Source organism: Arachis ipaensis, chromosome B1 (genome assembly GCF_059453495.1).
Source record: "Arachis ipaensis isolate K30076 ecotype BB chromosome B1, ASM5945349v1, whole genome shotgun sequence".
Taxonomy (NCBI): domain Eukaryota; kingdom Viridiplantae; phylum Streptophyta; class Magnoliopsida; order Fabales; family Fabaceae; genus Arachis; species Arachis ipaensis.
In genome coordinates this window covers 64840767-64859320 of record NC_142436.1, presented here as the reverse complement: position 1 = coordinate 64859320, position 18554 = coordinate 64840767, and the positions used below count along the sequence as shown (strand labels likewise).

At 37.6% G+C, this 18554-nt stretch overlaps 1 pseudogene; it reads left to right on the top strand.

Annotated features, from left to right (window-relative positions):
• Positions 1-14638: 14638 nt before the first annotated feature.
• On the top strand, positions 14639-16276 carry LOC148576857 (uncharacterized; annotated as a pseudogene).
• The last annotated feature ends 2278 nt before the right edge of the window (positions 16277-18554 follow it).

Here is an 18554-nt window from a genome sequence, read left to right as displayed (position 1 = left end):
ATTACGTTTTGAATTTGATTCATTTAAAAAAGAATGAATTATATTTTAAGTTTGAATTATTAATGAACAGAATGAGAGGAATGATGATGATTGAAAAAGCATGAAGAATGATCAAAATATGATTTAAAGTATGATTTTTGAATGAAACTAAATGATAATTGAGTGAGAGATTGAGTTTGAATGAAGGATAATGAGGATTGATATTGAAGTACGATATTTGAATGAATTGAATGATTATGAAATATTTGTGGCCCCGAGTAGTAGGCAGTGGCGATGTTCACTTCCTCCGGGTATGAGATGGGGAAGAAGAATTATGAAAAATGAGTTTAATTATAGAATTTTGAATGAATGTAAGGTTGTGATACCTGGGCAATAGCAAGGATTGTGGTTCATCCCGCTTGCTCCAAGTCAGTGTTTGAGATTTGATAATAATGATGATTGATTTAGACGGAATGAATGTATGTTTGAGATCCTGGGCAGTAGCAAGGATTGTGGTTCGTCCCGCTTGCTCCAAGTAAGTGATTATGAAGCCTAGGTAGTAGCAGCAGTAGTGGATTATTCCACTTGCTCCAGGTTGAGCTTTTAAACACCCGCCTGGATAGTGGCAGCAGTAGTGGTTACTCCATTTATTCTGGGTTAAGCAAGTAGTAGCAAGGGGGTTGCAGCTCAAATCCACTTGCTCCGCAATGAGTGTTTCTGTCCATGGTTAGCTACCAAGATGTGTCGGGTTGGCTATATGACCGACATATGATATCATCAGCCATAGGATAGGCATACATCATATGCATATATTTGTTTTGTATGAGTGTGCATTAATTGGACTTATGGTGCGGGGAATTAAACTTCGCACAACTGAACCAGCAAGTGCACTGGGTCGTCCAAGTAATACCTGAGTGAGTCAGGGTCGATCTCACAAGGATTGTGATTTAAAGCAAGCTATGGTTATCTTGTAGATCTTAGTCAGGTAGATAGAAAAGTTTTTTGATTGTTTAAAACACATAAAAAGAAAATAAATAAAACATTACTCAGTTGATGGTAAATGCAATGATATGGAGATGGTTAAGGCTTGGAGATGCTTTGTTCTTCTGGATCTATCTGGTCTTACTGTCTTCTTCAACTGTGAATGATTTCTTCTATGGCAGGCTGTATATGAGCAACGCCTTTCTTAAGAGATCGCCAATGCTCATCTAGATTTGAACCCCAAGGTTAGTGCGGATCCAGTCCGATTAAGGGTGAAGCTCCTGCAGTTCATCCTCCTTAGTAATCCTACTCAAAATGCCACAAACAAACTCGAATCTTCTGGATCAGAGAATGATGTGCCCTTGGTTCTAGCCTTTACCACAAAGACTCTAATCTTCCCGTACCTCGGCTTCACTGGTGTCTCGAGAAGTTCCCAATGAAGTCGTGGATTAGCCGTCTTAGAGATGTATAATCAAGCTAGTGGTTCATCATTATCCGATGAGAGATTCACTCTGAATCCATGTAGAATGAGATAACCTTGTGCTGGTTTAACGCATTCATAATGATGAAGAATGAATATACATCTTAGAATAGAGAATCAGACACGTATTGAGATAGAACATTAGTATTTTATTAATCCATAAAACTCAGCAGAGCTCCTCCCCTCAACCTACTAGGAGGTTTAGAAATTCATACTGATAGAAAATACAATCATAAACATGTAAAGTGTCAAAAGGTCCCTCAAGATTGTAAAAGTTCTTAAATAAATACTAGATTAATGACTAAGGATAACATAAGAAGGGTAAAACAGTCTTTTAGTGTAAAAATCCACTTCTGGGGTCCACTTGGTGAGTGTTTGGGCTGAGCTTGATTGAGATCCACATGTTAGGAGGCTCCTTGGGCATTGAACGCTGGCTAGAGGATCCTTTTTGGGCGTTGGACACTGGGCTCTTCTCCTTTGGGCGTTGGACGCTAGAATAGGGCAGGAGGCTGGCGTTGAATGCCAGTTTTGGGCCTTCAATTCTGAAGCAAAGTATGGACTATTATACATTTCTGGAAAGCTATAGATGTTAGCTTTCCATATCCGTTAAGAAAGCTTCATTTGGACTTCTGTAGCTCCAGAAAAGCTCTTTTGAGTGCAAGGATGTCAGATCCGGACAGCATCTGCAGCACTTTCTCTGTCTCTGAATCAGACTTTTGCTTCAACTCCTCAATTTTAGCCATCAAATATCTAAAACTGAATAAAAACAAACAAACTCATAGTAGAATCCAAAAATGTGAATTTTACACTAAAACCTATGAAAACTTAATAAAACTTAAACAAAACATACTAAAAACTATGTGAAAATGATGGCAAAAAGCGTATGAAATATACGCTCATCAGAACACTAAACTTAAACTGTTGCTTGTCCTCAAGAAACTAAAGACAAAGTAGGATAAAAAGAAGAGTAAGATACAATAAATCTCAGAGTTTTCAATGAAGCTCAGTTTCAATTAGATGAGCTAGACTTAGTAGCTTTTTGCTTCTGAATAGTTTTGGCATCTCACTATCCATTGAAACTGAGAAGTGTTGGCATCCTTAGGAACTTAGAATCCAGATGATATTATTGACTCTCCTAGTTTAGTTCTTTTTTATTCTTGAACATAGCTTTTAGAATCTTGGTCGTGACCCTAAGCACTTTGTTTTTCAGTATTACCACCGGATATATAAATGCCATAGACACTTAACTGGGTGAACCCTTTTGGATTGTGATTCAGCTTTGCTAGAATCCCTAGATAGAGGTGTCCAGAGTTCTTAAGCACACCCTTTTTGCTTTGGATCATGACTTTAACTGCTCAGTCTCAAGCTTTTTACTTGACACCTTCACACCACAAACATATAGTTAGGGACACTTTTCATTTGAATTGCTTAGGTCAAGATTTTATTCCTTTTATGCCCTCCTAACCATTGATGCTCAAAGCCTTGGATCCTTTTATCCTTGCTTTTTGGTTTAAAGGGTTATAGGCTTTTTGCTCTTGCCTTTTGATTTAAAGAGTTATTGGCTTTTTCTGCTTTTTATTTCTCTCTCTCTTTTTTTTTTCCGCATGCAATTGTTTTTCTTTCTATTGCATCTTGCTTTTTGCTGCTTTTTCTTTATTCAAGAATCAACTTTTGGGATTTTTCAGATTACCAATAATACTTCTTCTTTTTCATCATTCTTTCAAGAACCAACATTCTTAATTCCAATTTCAAATATGCACTGTTCATTCATACATTCAGAAAACAAAAGCAATGCACCACATCAAAATAATTGACTATTTTTATTATAAACTTGAAATTCATGTATCTTTCAATTCTTTTCAAATAAAATTTTCTTTTAAGCAAGGTGAAAGATATATAGAACATTTTATAACTTTAAGACATAGATAGAAATGATCATGCAAGAAGAACACGAGAACAGACAATAAAATATAACAGAAAACAGAAAAATAACATAAAAAAAAGGGATTAAGAGAACGAATCCACCTTAGTAATGGTGGCTACTACTCCTCCTTGAGGATCCAATGTAGTGCTTGATTTCTTCAATGTCACACCCTTGTCTTTGTTGTTATTCCCTCATAGCCCTTTGATCTTCTCTTATTTCATTGAGGATGGTGGAATGCTCTTGATGCTCCATCCTCAATTGCTCCATTTTAGTGTTCAATTCTCCAAGAGAATTATGCAATTGGTCCCAATAGCCTCAAGGAGGAAATTGCATCCCTTGAGGTATCTCAGGAATTTCTTGCTGAGGTAGTTTCACAGGCTCATGTGCATGCTCTCTAGTTTGCTCCATCCTCTTCTTAGTGATGGGCTTGTCCTCCTCAATGAAGATGTTTCTCTCTATGACAATTCCAGCTGAATTGCATAGGTGACAAATGAGGTGAGGGAATGCTAACCTTTCTTTGGTGGAGGGCTTTTCAGCTATCTTGTATAATTCTTAAGGTATCACCTCATGTACTTCCACCTCACTCCCAATCATGATGTAATGAATCATGATGGCTTTGTCAATGGTCACTTCTGACCTATTGCTAGTAGGAATGATAGAGCGTTGGATGAATTCCAACCATCCTCTAGCTATGGGCTTGAGGTCAAGCCTTCTTAGTTGAATGGGGCTTGCCTTGGGAATCCCTTTTCCACTGTGCTCCTTTCACGCAGATGTTTGAGAGTACTTGATCCAGTCTCTGATCAAAGTTGACTCTTCTAGTGTAGGGATATGGGTCTCCTTGCATCAAAGGCAAGTTGAACGCCAACCTCACACTTTCCGGACTAAAGTCTAAGATTCTCCCTCGGACCATGGTGTTCCAATTCTTGGGATTTGGGTTTACACTAATGTCATGGTTTTTCGTGACCTATGCATTAGCTTAGAACTCTTGCACCATTAAGATCCCAACCTCTTGGATAGGATTGGTTAGGACTTCCCAACCTCTTCTCCGGATCTCTCTTCGGATTTTTGGATACTCATTCTTCTTAAGCCTAAAAGGGACCTCAGAGATCACCTTCTTCTCTGCCACTACTTCATAGAAGTGGTCTTGGTGGGCTTTGCTGATGAATCTCTCCATCTCCCAAGATTCGGAGGTGACGGCTACGACCTTTCCTTTCCTCTTTCTAGAGGGTTCTCCAACCTTGGGTGCCATAAGTGGTAATGGAAATAAAAAAGCAACGCTTTTCCCACACCAAACTTAAAAACTTTGCTCGTCCTCGAGAAAAAATAAATAAAAGAGAAGAATGGAGTATAAGAAGAAGAAAATAGATGGAGATGGAGGGACAGAAGGAATTCGGCCAAGGGGGCTTTGATGTGTGTGATGTGTGTGTATGAAGGGTTAGTAAGAGGGGGTATTTATAGGAGTGGGCTAGGTTAAGATGTTGTGGGACCCACTGGTCTTGAGAGGTTAGGGAATTCAGATTCTCTGCCCTCTGCATGGGCATTTGAAAGCCCAGCACTATGCTCTTGGCTGGTGTTCAACGCCAGCTTTGCTGCCATTTGGGGCGTTGAACGCCCAGCCAGTGCTCCCTGGCTGGCATTCAATGCCCAACCAGTGCTCCCTGGCTGGCGTTCAACGCCAGCAAGACACTCTATCCAGAGTGTTCTATTTTCATTGCTGAACCTTTCTGTCTCTGTTCCGACTGCTGCAAATGATCATGAACCTAAAGAAATAACTTAAATAAAATAAACTTAAGGAATTAAAAGAAATAGAAATTACTAGATAAGATTGGGTTGCCTCCCAACAAGCGCTTCTTTAACGTCACTAGCTTGACGGTTAGCTCCTTACGGAGATGGATATGGGCTCAGAATTTTGCCCCTTATAGTGAATTTTCTTCCTGTCTTCTCATGAATGAGCTCCACATGCTCTAGAGACAGGACACGACTCAATGTATGTGGTATGACTGGCTTCTTGGTGAAGACAACTCTCATGCCAGGTGAGAGGCCTTCAGTGGAGACTTTCTTGTCCCTCCAGCCTTTAGGTGCTTTCTTCTTAGTACTTTTGTTCTCAGTGCTTGTTAATGGCTATCCAACACCAAACTTAGGATTGGTGTTTGGGGGCTTAGTAAAGCTTTGTACTGAAAGAGATGGTTGGAACACTAAGTGTTGCACATTTATCTTTCTTCTTTTGGAGGGAGAGTCGTGGTGAGGCATCTTGAATAAGATATGATTCTCCCCTAGTTGTAGAATCAGTTCTCCCTTTGCTACATCAACGATAGCAATAACAGTGGCTAGGAAAGGTCTTCCAAGGATGATGAATTCATCATCATCTTCCCCAGTATCTAGGATTATGAAGTTTGCAGGAATGTACAAGTCTTCAACCTTTACCAATACATTAATGAAGGGAAATTTGATGGTATAGAATTTCACAAATAAATTCTCGTTGCAAGTATAGTTTCTGAACAAACAAACAATCCTCTCATGCAAAAATTTGGTTGTCACAAGTAACAAACCCTAATAAAAATAATAACCGAAGTATTTAAACCTTGGGTCGTTTCTCAAAGGAATTGCAAGGAAGTGTTCTTGATATTGGTTATGGGACAAGTATTTTGGGGTTTTGAATAAGGGACATAAAGAGTAAATGGCAAGAAAGTAAATGGAAACTCAAAGAATAAAAAGGTCTTGGCAAGGAATGATGGTCAAGGATCTTTATCCTTGTCACTAACCATAATATGATAATTGCAAGGATTAATCCCATTAAGTCATCCTCTAACGAGTGGAGGAAAGTCAAATGAGCTACATCAATCCTAATTCACAAGTCCTAACCATCTCACTAATTACTTTAGGGAAGGCTAGAGTCAATGGACACCATTTATCAACACTTGGACATTAGCAACTCAATTTCACCTAAATTACCATCCCAAGCCAAGAACACAAAAATCTATTCTAATATCCTTCCAAGCATTTAATCAAACACTTGGAAGGCATAAAAGAAAAGTAAGATAAAATTGTAAGAAAAGTAAATCTACAACTACCAATTGCAAGGAAATGATAACAACAATTCAAATCAACAATAAAAGAATATCAAACATAAAATTGCATTAAAAGAAAATAGAAGGAACAAGAGTGCATCAATATAAAAGTAAACAATTACAAGAAGTAAAATGCTAGACTAAGAAAGCAAAGGTAGAGGAACAAGAAATTGAAAAGGAAAAGTAAATCAAGGCATGAATTTAACCTAGATCTAAGAATTCCTAATCTACATCTAACCTAATTCTAGAGAGAAGAGAGAGCTTCTCTCTCTAGAAACTAACTAAAGCATGATCCAAACTCAACTATGTGCTCCCCCCCCCCCCTTTGACTCTCCTCAATTCTGCATGTAATAGGCTCAGAAAGTGAGTTGGATCTGGGCCTGGGAGTCTCAGAAATCGCCCCCAACGTTTTTACTTTAATGAAGTCACGTGTGAACATCGACGCGTACGCGTGGGTCACGCGTATGCGTTGCTTGGCATTTTTGCTTTCCACGCGTACGCGTCGCCATGCGACTTCAATTCCACGCGTGGGCGTCTACTACGCGTGCGCGTCGTTGAATGCATCCCAAATCCTTGATTTTCCATGATTTCTCCACCTTGCATGCTTTTCTCTTCACTCCTTTGATCCATTCCTAGCCTTTTCAACCTGAATTCACTAACAAACACATCAAGGCATCTAGTGGAATCAAAGATGAATTAAAATTAGCTAATTTAAGGCCTAAAAAGCATGTTTTCACTCTTAAGAACAAATTAGGAGAAAGTCATGAAATCACGCTATTTCATTGAATAAATATGGGTAAAGTAGATAAAATCCACCTAAATTAAGCACAAAATATACCACGAAATATTGGTGCATCAAATCTCTCCACACTTAAACCAAGCATGTCCTCATGCTTAACCAAGAAATAGACAAAGGGTACTATCATTTATTCAATGTAAACTACCTAAATGCAACCTATCTATATGCAATCTATCTAAATGAATGCAACTACTTGGTCAAAATAAATCAATTCCCAAGAATATATATATATATATATATATATATATAATATATATATATATATATATATATATATATATATATATATATATATATATATATGAGCATAACTGCTAAAGGTATTAACAACCAAGCCAAACCACAATTGAATTGAGTTATTAAAGATTATACAAACTTGCAAGAAAAGTGATGATTCTAGGTGAAAACATGTAACTGAGCATCAAACCCTCACCGGATATGTATCCGCTCTAGTCGCTCAAGTGTATAAGGTCGATCCACTCAATTCTCCCCTAATCATGCTCTCTAAGATTTATTTTTCTTCTAACAATCAATAGTTATTTCATGCATGCATACATTTATCATGAGAACTTTTCATAAGGTTGTAATGGGGCTAGGGTCAAGGTAGGATGTATTTGGTCAAGTGGACTAGAAATTTGAATCTTTGATTAACATAAACTCCCCACCTAACCTATATAGCAACCTATACAATTCAAAGCTAACCTAACTACCCATTCTTCACTTTTTCACACACTCATGCATTCTTTTCTTGATTACAACTCATATGCATTGATTATTAGTGAACTTCACTTTGGGGCATTTTGTCCCCTTTTATTGCTTTTCTTTTTCTTTCTTTTTTTATATTTTTTTCTTTTCATATATATATTTTTTCTTTCTTTTTATTTTCTCATTTTTTTTCTTTATTTTTTTTACTTTTTCGCAATAAAGTATATATAAAAATTTCATTGCATATGGTTTTATATTTAATTAACACATGAGTATGTACCCAATTCCCAATATCTTCAATAAAGATACAACACACACCTTTTACTCAACCAATGTCCCAAGTTTTTCCACACTTGAATGATACACACACTCACTAGCCTAAGCTAATCAAAGACCCAAATAAAGGACATTTATTGTTTTTTTGCTTTAAGGCTTGTAATATGCTAATATTAAGAACAAAGTGGGTTAATCGTAGGCTCAAAGTTGGCTAACAATGGAGATAAAAGGTAAGGCTATTTGAGGTAAGTGAGCTAATTGAAACAATAGCCTTAATCATATAAATGCATGTATACACAAAATAATGGACATAGAGAATCAAACAAATCAAAGATCACAATCATAGAAAGAGAATAATACACACAAGAAGGAAGATAAGTGGTTATATAATGTAACCACATAATTAGGCTCAAAATTCACAAGCTTGTGTTCTTAGCTTAAAACATATTCCACAAGATATAATTCAAGCAAGTTCAATGAAAAATTTTTACTCAAATCAATTGAGGTGCCCTATAGATAAATTTCTTGAAAAATCTGATTATTTTGACTAAGCTTATTCTATATATATGCAAAAATAAGAAAATGAAACTAAAAATCCTAAAAGACCTAAAAAAAATGAAATGCAAAAGTGTTGGATTAGAAACTTGTCACCCAAAAATGCCGACTGGTCGGATGGTGCACAAAATCGTGATCGTTCATTCCTTGGTAACGGCGCTGAAAACTTAATACGTACGTTCATAATCTTAGTTCTTCTTCACAACTTCGCACAACTAACCAGCAAGTGCATTGGGTCGTCCAAGTAATAAACCTTACGTGAGTAAGGGTCGATCCCACGGAGATTGTCGGCTTGAAGCAAGCTATGGTCACCTTGTAAATCTCAGTCAGGCGGATTCAAATGGTTATAGAGTTTTAATAATTAAAAGATAAATAAAACGTAAAATAAAGATAGAGATACTTATGTAATTCATTGGTGAGAATTTCAGATAAGCGTATAGAGATGCTTAGTTCTTTCTGAATCTCCGCTTTCCTACTGCTTTCATCCAATCCTTCATACTCCTTTCCATGGCAAGCTGTATGTTGGGCATCACCATTGTCAATGGCTACATCCCGTCCTCTCAGTGAAAATGGTCCAAAATGCGCTGTCACCGCACGGCTAATCATCTGTCGGTTCTCGATCATACTGGAATAGGATTCAGTAATCCTTTTGCGTCTGTCACTACGCCCAGCACTCGCGAGTTTGAAGCTCGTCACAGCCATCCCTTCCCAGATCCTACTCAGAATACCACAGACAAGGCTTAGACTTTCTGGATCTCAAGAATGGCCGCCAATAATTCTAGCCTATACCACGAAGACTCTGATCTCACGATCAGGAGGCTAAGAGATACACATTCAAGCTTGTTTGCATGTAGAACGGAAGTGGTTGTCAGACACGCGTTCATAGGTGGGAATGGTGATGAACGTCATATAATCATCACATTCATCATGTTCTTGTGTGCGAATGAATATCTTTGAGAAGAAATAGGCTTGAATTGAATAGAAAAATAATAGTACTTTGCATTAATTCATGAGGGACAGCAGAGCTCCACACCTTAATCTATAGTGTGTAGAAACTCTACCGTTGAAAATACATAAAAACAAGGTCTAGGCATGGCCAAATGGCCAGCCTCCCCAAATGGCATATGAATTCGAAAATAGGGAAAAAAGACCTTGAATACAATAGTAAAAAGTCCTATTTATACTAAACTAGTTACTAGAGTTTACAGAAATGAGTAAATGATGCAGAAACCCACTTCCGGGCCCACTTGGTGTGTGTTTGGGCTGAGCATTGAAGCTTCCACGTGTAGAGGTCTTCCTTGGAGTTAAACGCCAGTTTGTAACCTGTTTCTGGTGTTGAACGCCAGTTTGCGTCATCTAAACTCGGGCAAAGTATGAACTATTATATATTTTTGGAAATCCATGGATGTCTACTTTCCAACGCAATTGAGAGCGTGCCATTTGGACTCCTATAGCTCTAGAAAATCCACTTTGAGTGCAGGGAGGTCAGAATCCAACAGCATCTGCAGTCCTTCTTCAGCCTCTGAATCTGATTTTTGCTCAAGTCCCTCAATTTCAGCCAGAAATTACCTGAAATCACAGAAAAACACACAAACTCATAGTAAAGTCCAGAAATGTGATTTTTATTTAAAAACTAATAAAAATATACTAAAAACTAATCAAATCATACTAAAAACTATGTAAAAACAATGCCAAAAAGCGTATAAATTATCCGCTCATCATCGAACGACCTCCCTACACTTAAAAGTTTGCACCGTCATCGGTGCATCCAAAGATGAAAAAGGGGGTACGGCGACTCTCCGATTGCCACCTTCAGCTGGCGGATCAACCGATGCTGCGTGTTCTTCCTCCTGCTTCCATTTTTGCTTATAATAACTCATCCTGAAAATAGAAGGCAGGATAGAAAGAAAAGTAAATGCCAAAGCAAGGAAGCATACATTGTTGGAATGAGGTAAAACCCACTAGAATTGAGTGAGTGGATTAGTGTGACATTAATAAAAGTAAGTGTGCATTCTAACTTGCGTGCAGTTTAGAACACACACACCAACATAAAAAGCCATGCCACAGTTACACAAAAAAGAACATGTACTTCACTCATTCTAGTGAGCTTGAGATGCTCTAAACTTGTGGGTCAAAACAACCAAACAAGCAATAAAGAAGCATGAAAGCATTCAAGCCAAAAATATATGGATGCATATGATCAAGAAGCATAATGCATTAAGATAAATGCATGATGAGCGGATAATTTATACACTTTTTGACATTGTTTTTACATAGTTTTTAGTATGTTTTAGTTAATTTTTATTATATTTTTATTAGCTTTTATTCAAAAATCAAATTTCTGGACTTTACTATGAGTTTGTGTGTTTTTCTGCAATTTCAGGTATTTTCTGGCTGAAATTGAGGGATCTGAGCAAAATTCTGATTCAGAGGCTGAAAAAGGACTGCAGATGCTATTGGATTCTGACCCTCCTGTACTAGAAGTGGATATTCTGGAGCTACAGAAGCCCAATTGGTGCGCTCTTAATTGCGTTGGAAATTAGACATCCTGGGCTTTCCAGCAATATATAATAGTTCATACTTTGCCCGAGATTTGATGGCCCAAAATGGCGTCCAAAGCCAGCCTAAAACTTCCTGGCGTAAAACGCCCAAAGTGGCACCAGAATTGGAGTTAAACGCCCAAACTGGCACTCAAACTGGCGTTTAACTCCAGGAACAGCCTATGCACATGAAAGCTTCAATGCTCAGCCAAGCACACACGAAGTGGGCTCCGAAAGTGGATTTTTGCACTATCTGCACTTAGTTACTCATTTCCTGTAAACCTAAGTTACTAGTTTAGTATAAAAACTACTTTTAGAGATTTATTTTGAGGATCTTTGACAGAATTCATCATCTTTTGACCATTGTTCACATTTGGGGAGGCTAGCCATTCAGCCATGCTTAGACCTTTTTCACTTATGTATTTTCAACGGTGGAGTTTCTACACCCCATAGATTAAGGTGTGGAGTTCTGCTGTTCTTCATGAATTAATGCAAGTACTATTGTTTTTCTTTCAATTCACGCCTACTTCTTCTCCAAGATATACTCTCGTACTTAATTCAGTTAAGTCAGAATGAAGGGGTGACCCGTGACAATCACCCAATCTTCGTTACTCGCTTAGCCAAGATCCGCGTGCCTGACAACCACAAAGTGGTCTACATGATGTTCAACGTAGTCATTGGACGACAGCCGGAGTATATTCTCTTGGATATCTAATACACGGACCGAGTCCGTGAGATTAGTATCTTCGTGGTATAGGCTAGAATCATTGGTAGCATTCCTGGGATCCGGAAAGTCTAAACCTTGTCTGTGGTATTCCGAGTAGGATCCGGGAAGGGATGACTGTGACGAGCTTCAAACCTGCGGATTTTGGGCGCAGTGACAGTGTGCAAAAGAATCAATGGACTCTATTCCGATGCTAGTGGGAACCGACAAATGATTAGCCATGCGGAAGCTGTGCCTGGTATTTTTCATCCGAGACGAGAAATCCGACAGTTGATTAGCCGTGCAAAAACCATAGAGGACCATTTTCACTGAGAGGATCTTACAGCTTGCCATGGAAGGGAGCACGCATGATTGGAAGAAGGCAGTAGGAAAGCAGATGTTCAGAAGCAACAAAGCGTCTCCAGACGCCTATCTGAAATTCCCACCAATGAATCACATAAGTATCTTTATCTTATTTTATGTTTTATTTATATTTTAATTATCAAAACCTCATAACCATTTGAATCCGCCTGACTGAAAATTATAAGATGACTGATAAACCACTATTTTATGATTTATCTTGTGCTCAATTGAGTGGTTTTCATTAACTCTTTACCCACTTATTCATACTATTTGCATGGTTTTACATTTGCCTTCCTAATTATGTGCTTTGATTGAAAACATGCTTCTTTGGCCTTAAGTTCCCTATGTTTAATCTTCTCTTATTACCATTAGATGTCTTGATATGTGTGTTAAGTGATTTTAGAGATTACAGGGTAGAAATGGCTCAGAGGATGGAAAGGAAGCATGCAAAAGTGGAAGGAATACAAGAAGTTGGAGAAATTGCTAAGCTGTTTAGCCTGACCTCTTCGCACTCAAACGGCTATAACTTTAGCTACAGAGGTCCAAACGACACGGTTTCAGTTGCGTTAAAAAGCTAACGTCCGGGACTTTGATTTGATATATAATATGCCATAGTTTTCCTAACGCTAGGTAACGCAAACGCACGCTCCACGCAGACACATCGCAGTGACGAAAAATCAGCGTGTTTGAATTCGCAACTAGCGAATTCTGGGCTGTTTCTGACCCAGTTTGCGGCTCAGAAAACACAGATTAGAGGCTATAAAGTGGGGGAATTCATTCATTCATGATTACAAGCTCATAATTCACAGTTTCATAATTTTAGATGTAGTTTTTAGAGAGAGAGGTTCTGTCCTCTCTCTTAGGATTTAGGATTTAGGATTCAACTCTTCATCAGGTTCAATATTCCTTTTACTTTATATTTATCTCTTATTTTCAGATACTTTAATGCTTGTATTAGTTATGTTGCCTAATTGGCTTATGAACTTTTCCATGTTAAGATTTGAATATTTTATTTAATATAATTGAGGTATTTCAGATTTATCACTTCTTCTATTGTTTGTTATTAATTAATGTTCTAAGTTGGATCCTAACTTGATTTTAGAGTTGATTAATATTCGGAGACCCTTGAGTTGAATTGCTCAAGAGTTAAATTGTAATTGGGTTTATCGTTGGCTGGCTCTCTAGCCACTAACACTAATCCTTCCCAAGGGAGAGGATTAGAACTTGTGAATAGAAGTAGACTTCCAACTTACTTGACTTTCTTTTACTTTACTTGGTAAATGATAACTAAGTAGAAGCAACCTTCAATTATCAATTGATCTTGAGAAAAATCCAACAAGGATAGAACTTCCGATTAATCTTCTCTGGGTCAAGGGTTTTAATTTAATTACATAAAATCTCTTATTTATTTTTATTGCTTTAATTTATAAATATACCTGTGCCCATTGCCCAAACTTCAAAACCCCCAATTTACAAGACTCATAACCAATAATAAGAACATACTTCCCTGCAATTCCTTGAGAAGACGACCCGAGGTTTAAATACTCGGTTATCAATTTTAAAGGGGTTTGTTACTTGTGACAACCAAAACGTTTGTAAGAAAGGTTGATTGCTTGGTTTAGTAACTATACTTGCAACGAGTGTTTACTATAACTTCTAAACTATCAATCTTCAGTTCTTCAAAATGGCGCCGTTGCCGGGGAATTGCAAACGTGTGCCTTATTATTGGTTATTGTAAATATTTGCTTTTTGCTTGTTTATTTGTTTTTATTTTTGTTTTTTTTTTTTGCCTTTTCATAAATTAAGAGGTTATTGGTTTTTATTTAGTTATTAAAAATTTTTCAAAAAATTTTTGTTCTTGGTGTTCATCTTGATCTTCGAGTTGTTCTTCGTGTTCATCTTGACCTTCAAGTTGTTCTTAGTTGTTTTCTTCGTTTGATCTAAAAATTTTAAGTTTGGTGTCATTTTATTGTTTTTCTCTTTCCTCATTAAATTCAAAAATTAAAAAATTTAAAATTCAAATTTCAAAGTTTCAAATTTCAATTTTCAAAATTCAAATTTAAAAATCTAAAATTCAAATCTTTTTTAAAAAAATCATATCTTTTTCAAAATCTTGTCTTATTTCAAAAATCAAATTTCAAAATTCAATATTTAAATTTCAAATTTCAAATTTCAAAATTTAATTTTCAAATTCAAAATTTAAATTTCAATAACCTTTTAATTTAAATTTGTTTTATTTTCGTTTTTAATTTTTATTAGCTACCATGAATTCTCACCCCTCTCGCTTTGAGTTTGGTTCTAAATCTGTTGAAAGGAGTGGAAGCTATAACATGAATATGCATTAAGGTCTAAGCAATCAAAGATGGATGGAGCCAAGAGGATCTGATCAACCCTTTAGGCAACAACACCCTCCAAGATATCATGGGCAAGGACCACTCTACAATGCATACCAAGCTGATAGATATGGTTGACCCCCTTGTAATTACCAACAAGCCCCACCCGGTGCTTATGAACCACCTCCCCAGCATACCTTTGAACCACCAAACTCACAAGCCTCTTTACACCATTTACCTCCATATGACCCTAACTCACATCCACCATACCAACCACCTTATGAACCGAATGAGCCATACATAGATCCACCCCAACCTCCATTGGATAATAATACACTCATCTCTAACATCATTGGTCTCACCTCTACACTCCAAAATCTTATATCCCGCATGAACTAACCCTCTACCTCCAATATTCAACCCTCAAGCTCTAGTGCACTTTCTTTTCAAACACATAATGATCTTTTCATCCCATCACCACCCTATATGGAAGAGCACCCACATCCATCAATCCAAGAGCAAGATGATCCCAATTATGCTATTGATATGGAACATGAAAGAAGGAATCATCTTCGCGAATCCATACTTCATAAAGAGCTAGAGGAGGCCCTACGAGTAAAGGTAGGAGAGACCCTTGAAGATGAAAGAGTAGTTAAAAGGAGTTGTCATGGAAAGAAAATCATTGAGGATGAGTACGATTTCATACTTAAACAACTGGACAAAGCAGCAATTATTAAAAAGAAAGAAGTGGTTGCAGACTTAAGAGATGCTATACCTCCATTGGAAAGTCCAGTCACAGAGCCTCCTTCCACGGTGTTTGATGTTGATGTTGAGGAGAGCGTACAACCTCCAAGGCAGATCATGGTTGAAGACTTTGTAGAGGTTGATCAAGAGATGGAGATTAAAGAAGAAGAATCACAACCTCCCATGCCCTTGGTGAGCAATGAAGAAGAGATTGAATGAGAAGAAAGCTACCAAGAGAAAGAGGTTGATGTTGAAGAAACTTGCAAAGAGGTGGAAGTTGTCAGAGAAGAGCACAAGGGAGTGGAGCTTGCAATTTCATTAGAAATACCTCCCCCTAAGTTACCATCATCCTTCACAACATTCAAGTGGGTAAAATTTATATCCCTCAGCTTTCTAATTCCACTTGAATATGGGCTACTGGAGACGGATGGTCAACTTAGAGCTCTTTGTGGCATTAAGAGTAAGAGGAAGATGGTTAGTGGTTGGAGTTGTCAAGCAAGGTTCAACATGGTTGCATACTCAAAGTTTAAATGCAAAGGTTAGTGTAAAGTTCAACTAAATGGGTCTACAAAGTTGGTTGGCCGCTTTAGTAAGAATTCAGATTGCTTGCCACCCGGATGGAATCATGATGATCAACAAGAAGACGGGTGCAATAGCAATGTTTGGGATCCTGGAATCTGTTCTGACATCCAACACTCCGGGAGCCTAAGAATCTGTTTGAAGCTGCTCAAAGGCTTCACGTGCCTAGTTTGGGATCCCGGAGGCCATTGGAATTACAAACATTGGTGGAGATTCCTAGATGAGTTCAAGCACAAGCCACCATAACAGGGAGCTCACAAAATGTCCAACTTAAGGACTTTAACTAAAAGTGCTAAGTGGGAGACAACCCACCATGGTATGATCGCTCCTTTTTCATTTTTATTTAGTTTTATTTGTTTTGAGTTTTATTTTATTTTATTGTATTGAACCTGGAGTTTTGCATAACATTCATATTAGCATTGCATTCCACATACTGCATTAAAAAAAAAGAAGCACGCACGCGACGCGGCAGCGTCGCCGATGCACCTGCGTCGCCAGTGCATTGGGAAGAAAAGAAAATTGAACAGAGAGTCACGCGAGAGCGTGGCTGGAGGCGTGCCTTTGGCACAAATTGACCCACGCGACCGTGTCGCCGACGCCTCCGCGTCATATGGGAAAAATTCCTCCCACGCGTCCGTGTCACCCACGCGAACGCGTGGCTCTGTAAAATCGACGTAAAGGGGTGTATGGAAGTATGTTGGGTTGGAATGGGGCTGGACTCGTGCCGGAAGCCCAAGCCCTACCACGTGAACGCGTGCCCCACGCATCCGCGTCATTTTCAAAAATGGCCATCCACGCGATCGCGTCAACCACGCGACTGCGTCACCCTGGAATTTGGCAAAAAGAGTTTCAAACAGAGAGTTGTGCGAACGTGAGGCTACACTCGTGCCAATCGCACAAATCAGGTCACGCGATCGCGTGACCCACACGTCCGCGTCACCTGACCTTATCGCGCACCACGCGACCGCGTCACTCACGCATCCGCGTCGCATGCGTCGTACAACTTATCCAGATCAGCGCCAATTATCTTATCTTTTCTTTTCTAATCCTAATTTCTTCTTTCTCTCTCCTTTCTCACTTTCTTTTTCTTCTTCTCATCCTTTTTCACTTTCATTTTATTTAATTTATTTGCATATTTCATTCATTGCATTTTAATTTTGTGCATATTTTTCTTTTCTTTTCTAAATTTTTTATTTTTTTATTGGTGTCACTTGTTCATATTCAACTGTTGTGTCTTTTCTGGTATTATTTTGGTGCTCAGTGACTTGTTTTACACTGTTGGGTAATATTATTTAAGTCAATGCTAATCTTTTATGATATTTGTATTAATTTTGCATTGACATGAATTTATATTGTCTTGCACTCTCCTCCTCTATGTTTCAAACCTTGCACCACTAGTATGTCATTGCTTCTATTATTTTCTCACGTACATGTTGAAGCTTCCATGTAAATGAGACCCTTATCAATTGGCATTAACCCACCCATTCTTTATTTATTTTCTTATCTTTACTTCTGGGTTACTTTTCTTCCCTTTTTCTTTCAGGATGGCCACCCGGAAGGGAACCGGAAGACGTTTACATGAGGAGACAGACAAGTCTATCTGCACAATCTTTGGAGAAAAGCGTCAGTTGGAACAACCCGTCCACTTGTACATCTTAGCATGCACCGAGGACGGTGCAATCTTTAAGTGTGGGGAGGTCGATACCGATCTCCATGGGTTAGTTACCTTCTTCTCAATACCAATATTTTATTTTCCTTATTAGTTGTTGCATTTGCATATTTAATTGTATGTTTGTTTGATTTTATGCATTTAGTTACCACTTAGTTGAAGTAATATTTTCTTTTTCAAGAAATTTTTATAGTATTTCACTAATTTAAATTAAAAACTTTTTTTATTAAAACTTGTTTGAAGTTGTATTTGGAACATAGTTTAAAAAGCTAAGAACACACAACCTGTGAGATTTGAGCTTATTTATATGGTTACATTATTTAACCATAAATTTTTATTCTTGTGTGTTTTCTTCTCTATAATTGCAATCTTTGCTTTGTTCCATTCTATATGTCCACTATTCAGTGTATTTACATGCTTGCATATGATTGAGGCCATTATTTGTTATTAGCTCATTTATCCCAAATAAGCCTACCTTTTACATCACCCTTATTAGCCACTTTGAACTTTTTAACCCCCTTCTATTTTCATAACCACATTACTAGCCTTAAGCAGAAAAACAAAATAAAAATTCCAAGTTGAATCCTTGGTTAGCTTAAGATAGATATTGTGTATAATTTAAGTGTGGAGAATTTTATGGGAACATAGGATGATATGAAAAGTAGGGAATTAAATTGAATAAGTTATTTGAAAATTTGGGAAGCATGCTCATGTGAAATCAAAATAATTAAATTACCATGTGCATTGAAAAAAAATATATTAAGTAATTAAATAAGGGGATACAAAAAAAAAAGAGAAAAGAAAAGAGAAGAAAAATAATATTACCCCAAATTCAAAATAAAAAGGATCAATGCA